The sequence below is a fragment of the Pinus tabuliformis genome, chromosome X (assembly GCF_031772625.1).
Source record: "Pinus tabuliformis cultivar Carrire ecotype Pingquan chromosome X, CPIR1, whole genome shotgun sequence".
Taxonomy (NCBI): Eukaryota; Viridiplantae; Streptophyta; class Pinopsida; order Pinales; family Pinaceae; genus Pinus; species Pinus tabuliformis.
In genome coordinates, this window is record NC_142308.1 from 1,138,740,950 (window position 1) to 1,138,755,472 (window position 14,523).

A 14,523-nucleotide genomic window follows, 5' to 3' on the forward strand; every position below is an offset into this window, starting at 1 on the left:
ATTAAAGATGAAGCTTTTGAAAATTTCAAAATATTCAAGCTCTAGTGGAAAACCAGATGGATATGAAAATTAAGTTCCTGAGATATGATAGAGGAGGTGATTCACATCGAACGAATTCTATGAATTTTGGGAACAACATGGGATTGAGAGACATTTTTTGATAGTTAAAATTGATCAATAAAATGGGGTAGTTGAAAGAATGAATAAGACAATTCAATAAATGGCTCGACCCATGCTCGATGAATCAAAAGTAACTCATACATTTTGGGGAGAGGTTACACAAACAACAATTAATATTCTCAATAAAGCTCATGTTAGGTTAAACAGTGATAAAAAATCTTACAAATTATGGTACAGGAGATTTGCTTCAGTTAAACACTTTAAATTTTTTGGAAGTGAATGTTATATCAAAAGGAATGAGGAAAAACTCAACAAGTTTGAACCAAGGGGAGATGAAGGTATCCTGCATGGATATTCTTCCAGAAGCAAGGGGTAAAAATGTTATAATAAGAGACTATGCAAAATTGTTGAAAACATAAATGTAAAAGTTGATCAAAGAATTGCTTTCCCCAAAAGGCAGCTACAACATGATGAATTCAATGACGATGAGTCACCAACAAAGGAGGTGAAAGAGAATGAACATCGAGAAGAACATGAAGACTCAAAGTAAGAAGACAAATAAGAAGTAGAACAACAAAAGACTCCATCTAGGTATGTAAAAAAACATCATCTTGAAAGATAAATTCTTGGAGATAAAAAAATAAGGAACAGAAAGGAAGCTTATAGGCTCATATAGTCATGAAAATCTAGCTTCATTATCTACACTTGAACCTCATATTTTTCACTAGGAAATCCAAGATGAGCATTGGATTAAAGTGATGCATGAATAACTGAATCAAATAGAGAAAAATAAAACACGTGACCTTGTCCCAAGGCCACAGAATAAAAATGTAGTAAGGACAAAATCTATATTAAAAAACAAGTTAAATGAATATGGACATGCGGTCAAGAAAAAGGAAATACTTGTATATAAAGGTTATGCTCAGAAAAAATGAATAGATTATTGAAGAAACATTTTCCCTTGTTGCAAGAATTGAATTCATTAGAATGTCCTTAGCATTTTCATGCTTCCGCAAATTTGAAGTGTATGAAATGGATGTTAAGTCTACTTGATTAAATGGAAATCTAGAAGAAGAGGTTTATATTGAGAAACTTGAAGGTTTATTAATAAAAAATAATAAGGATTGTGGATGTAAGATTAAGAAATAGATATATGGATTGAAGCAAGATCCTAGGGCCTAGTACTACAAGTTAGAAAAATACTTGCAACAATAAGGTTTTAAGAAAGGATCAATTGATAGAAATATATTTGTCAAAGTTGAAGATGATAATATATGGTAGTTGTTGTGTATGTTAATGATATAATTTTTGGCAATAATGTTGAATCAATGAGCCAAGATTTTGCAAGAGGAATTTGAAATGTCTGTACTTGGTGAATTGTCCTTTTTTCATGGATTACAAGTACAATAAACAAATAAAGGAAAATTTCTTTGTCAAACTAAGTGCCTCAAGGAGATTCTAAGGAAATTTGCAATGGATGATTGTAAACATGTAAATAATACCATGGTAACAAGCTATAGCCTCAACAATGGTGACAAATCTCTAGAACTCAATCAATTTAAATACAGGTCAAAGTTTAGCAGTCTACCCTATCTCACAACTACAAGACCCAATATCATGCATGTTGTTGGAATAATGGGATGTTTTGAATCTAACCCTAAGGAAACTCATATCAAATTACTTAAAATGATATTTAAATATCTACAAGGAAATTTATTTGGACGATGGTAACCTAAGAATACAAATTTTACTCTACAAGCTTATACTAAGGCATATTGGGCAAGTAACATTAATGACATGAAAGTACTAGTGGTGGAGCTTTATTTCTAGAAAATTACTTAGTTTCTTGGCTTAATAAGAATCATAGCTCAATCTCTTTATCTACCACTAAAGTGGAGTACATTGCAATTTCATCATGTTGTGCACAATTTCTTTGTATGATTCAAAGTCTAAAAGACATTCAGTTAGATTGTACTCAACCTATATCTATATTTTGTGATAACACTAGTGTTATTAATATATCAAAGGTTATAGTGATGCAACCAATAAGAAAACAAATTCCTATTAAATATCATTTTCTTAGAGAACAAGTGTTAGATAACGTAGTCAAGTTGGAATATGTTCCTACACATGAGAAAATTGTAAACATATTTACTAAGCCTCTTCCATGAGAATCATTTGAGTATCTTAGATAGAGATTGGGGATGATATCCTCCTCATATCTTCCATAAGTTTCTCATCTAGGCTTGATGGTAGTAGCCCACATGAGGATTGGATTATTGTATGCACACAACTCCAAGATAAGTTATAGCATCAACTTAGGGGGAATACCTTGTCATCCATTAGTGTTGTTATTTCCTTTTAGACATGTGGTCTAGGGGGGTAACTTTCAGTTATTTACCCTTTGTACCATTGATTTTGAATGGGGTTAAGTGTCTAAACATCAAAAGGAGTAGTGTCCAAGTGTCAAGAGGAGTAATACTAAGTGTTGTTGTCATCAATGACCAACAATATTTGGATGTGTTTCCATCAATGCCAAAGGGGAAAATTGTTACATAAAGTATTTTCATTGATTTCAAAGGAGTATTCATTGATGTAAAGGATAGGGAAAATTTTAGGGGTGAAATTTCACAAATGGGCTATTTTTTGGAAATTTTCTGAAGAAAAAAATATTCACAATTTTGGTTAAAAATTCACCTATTTTTAACATTTATATGATTAAAGATATGACATTCACTAAAAAATTACCAATTTTAATAGTAGATTACATGATTTTTATTGAATATTCACCTACATTCTATATGAATTTTCAAACCAGAATAGTCATCTACAATACTATATATAGGAAAAATACTAAATCCTTAAAAAATAACCTAGTAAAGGAGTGTCAAGCTAAGAGGGAGCTTGTTGGAGAGTGTTGAGCGGGAAGGCAATTGTCACTAGGTCAAGTAATTATCGCTGATGTATATTTGGTGTTTACAAACTATTGATTTGAAGGTATATATTTGAGATATTTTTGTCTCCAATACATTAGCTCAAGTTCCCTTTCAAAGTGCATGATTGGATAGTCCTCAGAAAGAACTTTAGAACAATATATGGAAGCTTCAAAATATCCAAAGGGATAGGGAGTTATGGAACTTTTAAGTTTGGAAAGGTTCCAAAGCCTCTTGGTTCCACCAACATATAGAAGGCATGAGGCAACAAATGTGTGTGTTGTTTAATGTGAAAATCGAAAGTCTGCTACATAGTTTTTGAATCATAAGTCTTAATAAGAAGAGTCGTAGTCCCATAGTTGACGAGAGCCATGTGATGAATAAATACTCCAACAAAGGAAGTATGGTATTCAACAGGAAATACGTGCCTTGGAAATTTTTGAATAACATTGAAAAATAGTGAAAAACACAGAGTCCTTGCACCTCTCTTTCATACTAAGAGGACACAGTTGCAAAGACACCTAGTGGTATGTGATTGGATGACAAGAATGATATAAAAACTAGTTGGAGGACAACTCAGCATAGATATGACGTGGAATGACATGGAAAGTGACATATGGCATGAAAATGTTTCACTTTTGGGTGTCCAAGTTGCCCTTTGTCGGATGACACATGGCAGCACTCACAGGGTGACACATGTTAGTGTGATGATATAGCATGACATGTCACTGCACCATATAGGTCTAGTAAAAAGTTTCACAAATGTATTGTGTTGAGAATAGTTGTGACGATGGAACCTGGGAGAGAGAGATATGTCAATTACTGGATGAGAAAATTCATAGTGCACTATGGAAGGTTAGTAAAAAGGTTTGTGGAGGCTTATCAATGTTGTGGTGTGGTGGTTGACTATCACCGGGAGATGGAAAATGGTTCATCATTTGTTGGAAAACTTCCTGGTGCACCATGAAGATATTTCTTGAAACTTATGTTCTAGAGAACCATTGAAAGGGCACGACACATGACACAAAGTTTCCCAGACATGGCTCCATGAATGATATTACCAAGAATAAAACCATAATTTAATCACCGATTCCAATTGATACCACCAATGATGAAATTACGAGGGTTAAAACTAATATTCGATGCACATGGTATTTGGGAGCATGGAAGCTATAAAAGACATAACAATTGTTGTGAAAATGTTGGTTGTTCTAATGAATGTTTAAGCATAGATTGTGTAAGATTTTTTTTTACCTAAAGAATGTATTGATAAGGCTAATAACTATAGAAATGAAGTTTGTATATGGGCTAAGATTGTCATAGATTCAGAAGTGTGTGGGTTGAATCAAGAGTAAGGTTGTATGGTGGAATGATTGACTGTTGAGCAAAATGAAATATTTGGTTACTGTAAATGTATTTATTAGATTGTAGTATTGAGTATATACTACAGATATCAGGCTAGAGAAATTAATTTGATCATAATTCTATGAAGGTTTCCAGGTTCCACTTTGAAAATGCGATGAAAGGGTCATCTGTTGGTATGTAAGGAGCTCAAGGGAGTAAGTGTTTTTTGCTAGTTTGTGCTAGCACAACTAAATATAGGGAGTGAGTGCTTCATGTTGGATGGTTCCAGTAAAAACAACTAGAGGTTGATTCTCTTTTAATTCAATGCTTGAAAATTAACAAAATGGGATGGAAGTCTCCTACTGGTTGGTGTTGGTGAAATATTGTAATCGAAGATTGAAAACAAAGAAAATAAGATTGGAAGGTTTCTCCCTTTATGGGTTTTCATGTCAAATCTATATTTCATATGTGCATGATGTTTATGATGTGGTTGTATGTTTTATGATACTTATTATATGATAGATTGAGAAACAAATTGAAAGTTAAAAATTTATAGTAGTTGTTGAAATTGACCAAAATACTAATTCAGCCCCCAGCCCTTAGTATTTACAACATGATGTTTTTCATTTTTTGTGGGGAATACCATAGAAATATGACCAAAAGGATATTCATGACGGTAGAAGGAACACCTATACACTTTAAAAGAATGGTTAGAGACACACATTGTGTCTTTTGCAAGATTAAGGAGTGAAGGAAGAAGTTGGTCCTAATGTCTTGCTAATCAGTGGAAAGGAGTTACTAGAAGAAGTAAAAAAGGTAGAGGTACATTTTTCATTGGTTGGGAAGACCAAGGTAATTCTTAATAGCACAAGTTTAGATGATTTACTTAAAGAAGTCAAATTTATATTGGATGAATTTATTGATATCGTTGTTGATGAAATCTCCAAGTAGTTTTCCTCCTATTAGAAGCATTAGCCATCATATAGATTTAATCTGGGGATCAAGTCTCCCAATAAAGTAGCGTACAAACTGACTCCATAAGAGAATGTAGAAGTAAAGAGACAAGTTCAAGAATTGTTGGATATGGATCTCATCAAGGAAAATTTGAGTCCATGTTATGTTCCAATAGTTCTCAACCCAAAGAACGATGGTGGATGAAGAATGTTTATTGATTCTAGAGCCATAAATATAATTAAAATCAGGTACAAATTTCCCCTTCCATGCATTGAAAACTTAATTGAATGTTTAAGTGGTGCAAAGTATTTCTCTAAGATAGATTTGAAGAGTGGATACCATTAGAAGCGGATTAATATAGAAAGGGATGAATGGAAAACTACCTTCAAAACCAAACGTGGATTGTATGAATGGTTAGTGATGCCTTTTAGTCACATTAATACCCATAGTGCTTTCATGAGGCTGATGAATGAGATATTGAAAAGGTTTACTACTATGTTTTTCATTGTTTATTTAGATGATATCTTGGTATAGAATCAAACAAAGGAGGACAATTTAAGACATCTCATGTTAGTCTTCAGAACCTTACAATAAGAGAAACGTTTAATTAATTTAAAGAAATGCAATTTTATGAAGTAGGAATTGGCATACTTTGGTTTTGTGATTTTTGAAGATATTTTGAAGACGGATCAAGAAAAATTTAAAATAAATTATTAATTGATTTGTTCTTAAAAATGTCTTTGAGGTGAGAATTTTTCATGATCTATAATTTTTTTATAGAAATTTTATTAAGAGCTTAATAGAATTTGTGATCCTATTGTAGATACCATCAAATAAGGAAAACAACCACTTGAATGGAAAGTAGTGGTTGATAGGAATTTAAAATTGTTGAAAACAAAATATAATATAACAACATGTCTAATATTTACCATATTTCAAGATTTTTTTCTAAGTTGAGATAGATTCAAGTGGAGCTACTATTAGAGTTGTTTTAAGTCAAGAGAGAACATTGATTGCTTATTTAAGTGAAAATTAAATGAGGAAAAATAGAACCATTCCTCTTATGACAAGGAATTCTATGTTATAGTTCAAAATTTAAAGATATGGAAGCATTATCTTATGCCTAAGGAGTTTTCTTTGTATAAATACAATCATGCTTTTTAGTTTGTCAGTAGTCAACCAAAATTGAATCAAAGACATGTTAGATGGGTAGAATTTATTCAAAATTTCACTTTTGTAATCAAGCACAGAAGTAGTTCATCAAATAAGGTAGTTGATGAATTAATTATAATTAATTTAGTTTTACATGAATTGAAAGTAAATTCCTTATGATTTGATGAGATAAAGGAGATGTATAGAGATGATGTACATTTTAAGGATGCATTGGTAGCATGTGAAAATCTAGTGAGCATGGATAGAAACTAGTTGTTGAGTTACATGATTCAAGAAGGTGTTTTGTTCAAGGATGGTAAGATTTGCATCACAAAATGCTCAATGAGGGACAATTTGACAAAGGAAAAGCATAGTGGAGGACTATTAGGACATTTGGACGGGATATGGCATTTTATTTGTTGAATGATTTTTATTTTTTACCAAGTATGCAGGATGATATGAAGAGATTTATTGAAAGGTGAAGAGCATGTCACCACACTAAAGGAAGGAGTTAGAATACATGTTTATATCAGCCATTTTTTATTCCAAGTAGACCATGAGACTTAGTGAGAATGAATTTTGTTTTGGGGTTTCTTCAAACTCATAGAGGTAATGATTCTATATAGAAATTAATGTGTAGATTCTAAACTACTCATGAAATTTTCTAAAACACAATACTAGAAGCTACTCTACTAATACGCGGAAGAAAATTCACAATCGAGAACAAAAATCATTAACATGCATCCAAGTTCAACACATTTACAGAAAGCTTTATCTAGGGGAAAACAACTGCTCAAAACTCCTTACTATTTGCATTGCATTAATCAAATAATCTCAATGAATACAATATGCCCTACTTAAGCTTGAGCTCAAACAACACCTGTATCATCTATCCTCTACCTAACTGACTGACCTTGGCCAATAATTATGGAAAATTTAGAGCCTCCAAGTTCCTATTTCCTTACGATGTTCCTTAAGGAATTAACCCCTATTATTTAGGAAGTTCCTCAATTTGGATTGCGCAATTCCTATAGGTCCTTCTCTGACTGCATGCATGACCTGTACAACTTGGAATAGTTTACAGCTGATAGTACACTGCCTTTGGAATTTCCATATCAACTGGGTAAATCAAATTCTCTACATGCAACAATTATTTTGAGTTGATTGATCAGCTAATTGGTTGATCATTGAGTGTGGTTGAAGTTCCACTTCCACAACTTGACCTCCACTAGTTCTTCTGACAATTAAAAATAGTTAAATTGACAATAACTCAAATTAACTAAAATAGATTGCTACAAATTAACAATCAATAATTTAGAACTGAAATCAAGATTCTCCAAATTTTGCTGAGTTAACTGAGTGACAAGATCCATGTCACCTCAGTTAACTCACTCCAAGTATGCTACTGAAATTGAAATTTGAATTTTAATCTAGTTTGACCAAGGCAAAGTCAAAACTAGATTTTCTTGGTTCATTTTCAACCCTCCCTCTCAAGAAGAAAGGATTATTAGATGCCCCAATCCTACTTCTATGGAACTCAAATTTTCCTCTTGACAAGGCCTTTGTCAAAATATATTCATCTTTTTCCTCTGTCAGAATGTACTACAACAACATAATCCACCTCTACACACAATATTGTAGATGGTGATATTGGATGTCAATATGCTTGGATCGATCATGGAATATTGGATTATCAGAGAGTTTGGTACAAATATTGTTTTCACAATAAATCACTATAGGATCCATCTTCTGACAAAATAACCTAATAAGAATCTTTCTCATCCAGATAGCCTCACATGTTTCTTTACTTGCAGCCATGTATTATGCTTCTACTGAGATAAGTGCCACAAATATCTGCTTCCTATTGTACTAAGAAACTATTGCTGACCCAACACTGAAAATTCTCCTAAAGTGCTCTTCTTGTCTGATGGACTCCTCATAAAATCTGCATCTATGAAGCCTTGTTGCTTCACTCCCTCTGTTTGTCTGCACCAAAGACTAAACTAAGTGGTGCCTCTGAGGAATCTCAACACATGATTTTCTTCGTTCTAATATAGTTTGGTTGGCTTAACCAAGGCTTGACTAAGTTGGTTAACTGCATAACACATGCTTGGTAATGTGTTCACCAAATACATGAGTTAACCCACAATATTCCTATAAATGGTAGCCTCTCCTTCCTCACCTGAAATGGAATCCTCTTTCCTCCAGTTACCTGCTAGAGGAGTGTCCATGGGTTTGGTACTCTCCATGTGGAACTTCTTCAGTATCACGTTGGCATAATTTCCTTGAGAGACAAACAATTCCCCATCTCCTTTCCATACTTCCAAACTGAGGAAACAATGCATGAGTCCCATGTCCTTCATCTCTAACTCTCTTGTAAGTTTCTCCTTACAAGATATGATTAGTTGCTCATCACGAGTAAGGATCAAGTCATCAACAAATAAAAAAATGAATAATTTACCTTCTACCCTAATGTGATAAAGGTTTTCATTCGCTTCACTTTTAGTGAAGCCAAAACTGGTGAGATAACTATCGATCCTAGTATACCAAGGACGAGGTGATTGATTGATTCCATACAATTCTCCCTTGAGTCTGCACACATGTGAATCTCTATCAAAATTATAAAACCCCTTTGGCTGCTCAATATACACCTCCTCCTCAATAAATCCTTTGAGGAATGTTGCAGTTACATCCATCTGGTGGATATTCCAGCCCATTTGCTTTGATAGAGTTAGAATTGACCTAATGGATGAGTACCTTGCTACTGGAGAAAAGGTCTCCTCATAGTCAATCCCCTCCACCTGAGTTAACCCCTTGGCCACAAATCTGGCCTTGTAATTATCTATGCTTTCATCTACTTCCTGCTTCACCTTGAAGATCCATCTCAAGCCCACAACTAATTTGTCTTCCGGTCTTGCGACCACTTCCCAAACACTGCTCTTCACAATGGATTCATACTCATCCAGCATTGCATCAACCCATATTGGTTGTTCTACTGCTTCCTCAAAATAGGATGGATAAGTCTCTACTAGCTCATTCATAAGAGCCATGTAGTGAGTGTACTCGTATGGTGACCTTCTCTGGCTGCGTTGATTTGAAGGAGCACCCACATTCTCCCACGCATCCTGCACAATTCTCTCATGTTCAATGGTTCTCTTCATACCTTCTCTAGATGATTCTGCTTGAGTGCATGTGTCCACTTTATGCTCCTCAAAATGTGGCTCTACAACACCCTGAGGCTCCTCCTTTGGAGCTAAAAGCTCCTCCTATGGTTGGATTTGAATCTCCCTCTCAAAGAGAGCACAACATGGATTTGTATTCATCAAATTTGACATACGTCACACAACTATCATTCTAAGGGATAGAAAATACACATGGTAGTTATGGGGAGTTTCTGTGTAACCCACAAATACCCCCAACTATGTTGTCGGCTCCAAATTTTTCCTTGACTCTTTGGAGACCTGGAAATAGAAAGAGTCTCCAAAGATCCTTAAGTGAAACACATCTGACTTCCTCCCTGAGAAAGCCTCCTTTGGTGTCACCAGGCCAAGAATCCTATGTGGACTTTTGTTCTGCAAACAGACCGTTGTGTTGCATGCTTCATCCCACAAGTGAAAAGGTAAGATTTGGTCATGCAACATCCTCCGTGGTGCTCCCAAAATGTTTTTTTTTCTTCCTCTTAGCCACCCCATTCTGTTGTGGGTTGTGGGGTGCTGTCAACTCTTGTCGAATGCCTTCTTTTTCACAAAAAAAATTAAGCTCATTCGACACGTACTCACCTCCATTAACGCTCGTGGGAGCCTTCACCTTCTTTCTTGTTTCTTTCTCTACTAGTGCCTTGAACTCTAAGAACTTGGATAAAGTCTCATCCTTCTTCTACATGAAGAAGATCCAACACTTCTTTGAAAGATCATCAATAAAGATAAAAAAAACACTTGTGCCTGGTAGTGGAGGTTATTTATAAAAGTACACAAACACTAGAGTGGATCCTTTCAAGGACTCCATTTTCTCTATTGTCCCGATCATGGAAAGTGGCTTTTGTATACTTACCCAAGGTACACCCTTTTCATGTGTGCTACTTCTCTAGTGCTCCTTTGGGGAGGCCATTGGTAACTTGTTCCATGATCTTCAAAGCACCATGATGCAAATGACCAAGTCTTCTATGCCAAAGCTCACTGACATCGTGGCTCTGCACCTTCTCTGCCTTTGTGCTCAATGCAACTCAATCCTCCACATTTAGCTTGTAAAATTTCTTCACACGAAACCCAATCTACTTCACCTGTCTCGTGGCTATGTCTCAAGAATTCCTATCCTTTGTTGAAGACCACATTGTAGCTATGATCTTCCAACACAGTAATGGAGACAAGATTATTCTTTAGACCTGGTATAATCATCACATCCTTGAGCCTGAGAGGGAAGCCTGAATCCCTCTGAAAGTTGAATGTACCAATCCCAGTCATGTTTTACCTTCCATCATCTCCCATCTTGATGTGCATATGGAGATCCTTCTCCTCCAAATCACTAAAAAATATATATTCCTTGTTATATGGAACAAGGCAGCACTGTCAATATACCACACGCTTCCCATCACCATGTTGGTCATGCATGCAATGAGATTAAAATGAGCGTGAGTTGTGAAGCCAAGGCTTCACCCACTTATCCTCTTGCGGTCTTCTTGCTTTCATTCTTGTGTGGACATTTCATTTCATAGTACCTAAATTCATGATATTGAAAGAACTTGATTATGGATAAGTCTTTCTTCTTACCCCCATGACTCGATTATGCTTTAGATTGGGATTTATTCCCTTTCCATTTCTTTGCCTTTCTAGTCAAGGAAAAATTCTCCTCATCCTCAACCTTGGATGAATTCCCATCTTTGGTATTCTTCCTTATCTCTTCCTATACCAAATTAGACCATAAGAATTCCCAATTTGGTAGTTTCTCCCTCCTGTTCATTGAATCTTGGTAGTTGTGCCAACTCTTGGGAAGGCCTAGAAGGGATAGGCTCACCAAATCATCCTCTACTATAGTAACATCAACTTTACCAAGTTCATCATGACACTCTGTGAACCTACTTAGGTACTATGGAATGGTCTCGTTCCTCTGTATCTTGATATTCCAAAGTTTTTCCATGAGTGTCAATTTTCTGTGGTCACTACTATTCTTGAACAAATATGTCAACTCTTACCACATTGCATACAGAGTCTATTTCCCATGGGTAGTAGAGATAATATGGTCTCGTACTCCTTCCAATATGATCCTCCTCGCCTTAGCAACACACCTTCCATTCTACTAGTCCTTTGCATCTGATGCTACTAGTTTCATAATATCATTATCAATGAATTTATTCAACCCCTTATCCTCCAGTACTTCCTCCATGCAACCATTTCATGCAACATAATTCAATCTTCCCTCAATGGCATACTCAAGCCTTAGTCCATTGAAATTCGTCTTCTCACTCTTAAAGAAAATCTTCAACCTTGATTTTCAAATTCGATCTCCTGCAATGAAAACTTAGAAATATCTCCTCTATAATGATTCCATCTTTGATACCATGTATAAATTAATTTGTAGATTCTAAATTTCTCATGAAATTTTCTAAATCACAAGACTAGAAGCTACTCTACTAATATATGGAAGAAAATTCATGACCGAGAACAAAAATCATTATCATGCATCAAGGTTCAACACACATACACAAAGATTTATCTAGGGGAAAGCAACTACTCAAAACCACTTATTATTTGTATTGCATTAATCAAAGAATCTAGATAAATACAATATGCTCTTCTCAAGCTTGAGCTCAACTTGCACCTGTATCTTCTATTCTCTGCCTAACTAACTAACCTTGGCCAATACTCAGCCAAAATTTCGAGCCTCCAAGATTCCACTTCCTTGCATTTTTCCTCAAGGAATTAGCCCCTATTATTTAGGAAATTCCTCAATCTGGATTGCAAAATTCCTAAAGGTCCTTCTCTGACTACATCCACGACCTGTACAACTTGGAATAGTTTACAACTGATAGTACACTGCCCTTGGAATCTCCATCTCAATTGGGTAAATCAAATTCTCTGCATGCAACAATTATTTTGGATTGATTGATCAATTAATTGGTTGATCAATGAGTGTGGTTGAAGTTCCACTTCCACAACTTGACCTCCATTAGTTATTCTAATAGTTATAACTAGTTAAATTGACAATAACTCAAATTAACTGAAATAAATTGATACAAATTAGCAATCAATCATGTAGAACTGAACTCAAGCTTCTCCAACCAAGTTTACTGAGTTAACTGAGTGTCAAGAGGCATGTCACGTCAGTTAAATCCCTCTAAGTGTTCTATTGAAATTGAAATTTTAATTTTAATCTAGTTTGACCAAGGTAGAGTCAAAACTAGATTTTCTTGCTCCATTTTGAACATTCTATTTATGTGGTTGTAGACAAATTTTCAAAGATAACATATTTTATAGCTTATACAAAGGCTAGTGATGCAACTAATGTTGCTAATTTATTCTTTAGAGAAACTTTAAGGTTGCATGGCTTATCAAATACAACTAAGTATAATCATAGTGTAATAATACTAACCTTATAACAACAAGTATCGGTTTTATCATCACTTTTACCTAAGACTATTGTTTCAGGTAGAGACATAATATTTATAAGCCATTTTTGGAGAACAATGTGGAAAAAACTAGTCACTAACTTGAATTCTAGTTTAACATATCACCCACAAATAGATGGGAAGACATAGGTGGTAAACATCCTAAACAATGGGATCAAGTACTTGCTTATGCTAAGCTTTCATGTATTGATTCACCTAATAGAAACACATGGACAAGTACATTCCAAATACTATATGGAATGCATGTTGGGTCCCTATAATACTAGTGATTACCCCATTACTATTGTAGTTAGACCCCTTATTTATATTGTTGTGCCCCTATTACCCCCATGTTGTTATTTCTGTGCCCCATAGAATCCCTCTATTGTTATTTTTGTGGCTTTATATTATTATTGTTAGGTCGGCTGGATTATATTGTGACTCCATAGACTCCTATATATAGAAAGGAGGTTTTGTCATTTGTATCATCCAAGAATTGTTCATTTATGTAATTTAAAGGAGGTTGCCCCCTCGAAGAGGCTGAATTCTAAGGCATGGATCTCTCTTTTCTATCTTTTTGTGAGCTGGTTTCATAACATTTGGTATCAGAGCTTTGGATTCTAGGGTTTCGCTGCTCCAAATAGGTCATCGTGGAATTTTCGCTATAACTTTTTTTCTGTGACGTTTAAGAAGTCGCAAAAAAAACCCATTTGAGAAGAAATTTCTCTGAACCTTGGATCCAAATTTCAAATATTTTCGGGCGATATTTGCAGAGATATGATCTGAGGAAGTTGGTCTTTTTGCAGACTCCTGAATTACATTCAAAACAGGTGACCTGGGGAAAATCGTCATAACTTTCTCTCTGGGGATAGGATTGAAATTTTGTAAGAAGGTACAGAAAGAGGACGGACTGTAGTTTCTTGTATGCATGTTTGAGATTCAAAGGTTGAAACAGTGACTCGTGGCACGTCGTACAAGTTCGCTCTACTGAACTAGTCTAAAAGCAAGTCACTGTGGGAGATTTCACATAACTCTTCCTTGGAGAATCCAATTTGGGTCAGACTTGTGGCATTGGAAAGAGGACACAGAAAGCTAATCCAGGTTGCAATTTCAAAACTGGATGATTCGAAATTACAGAGATACATCAGATTCAATATCAGGCTTCTATAAAGTGAAAAAAAGGTGTGTAGTTTTTTTTTTTAATTTTTGTGTAAGCTTGGTTTAACGGAATTCAAAGGGCATAGTAAAGCATTATTATCGCTAACTGATGCCCCGAGGAAAGAAAATGCAAACACCTAGTAAGGAACCTAAAAGCTCTAGCATGACTCATGAAGAAGAGGAAGAAATGCTACATGATATATCAAAATTACAAGAACAAGTGCAACAAATGTCACGCTCACAAAAGCTAACAGAAGCTAA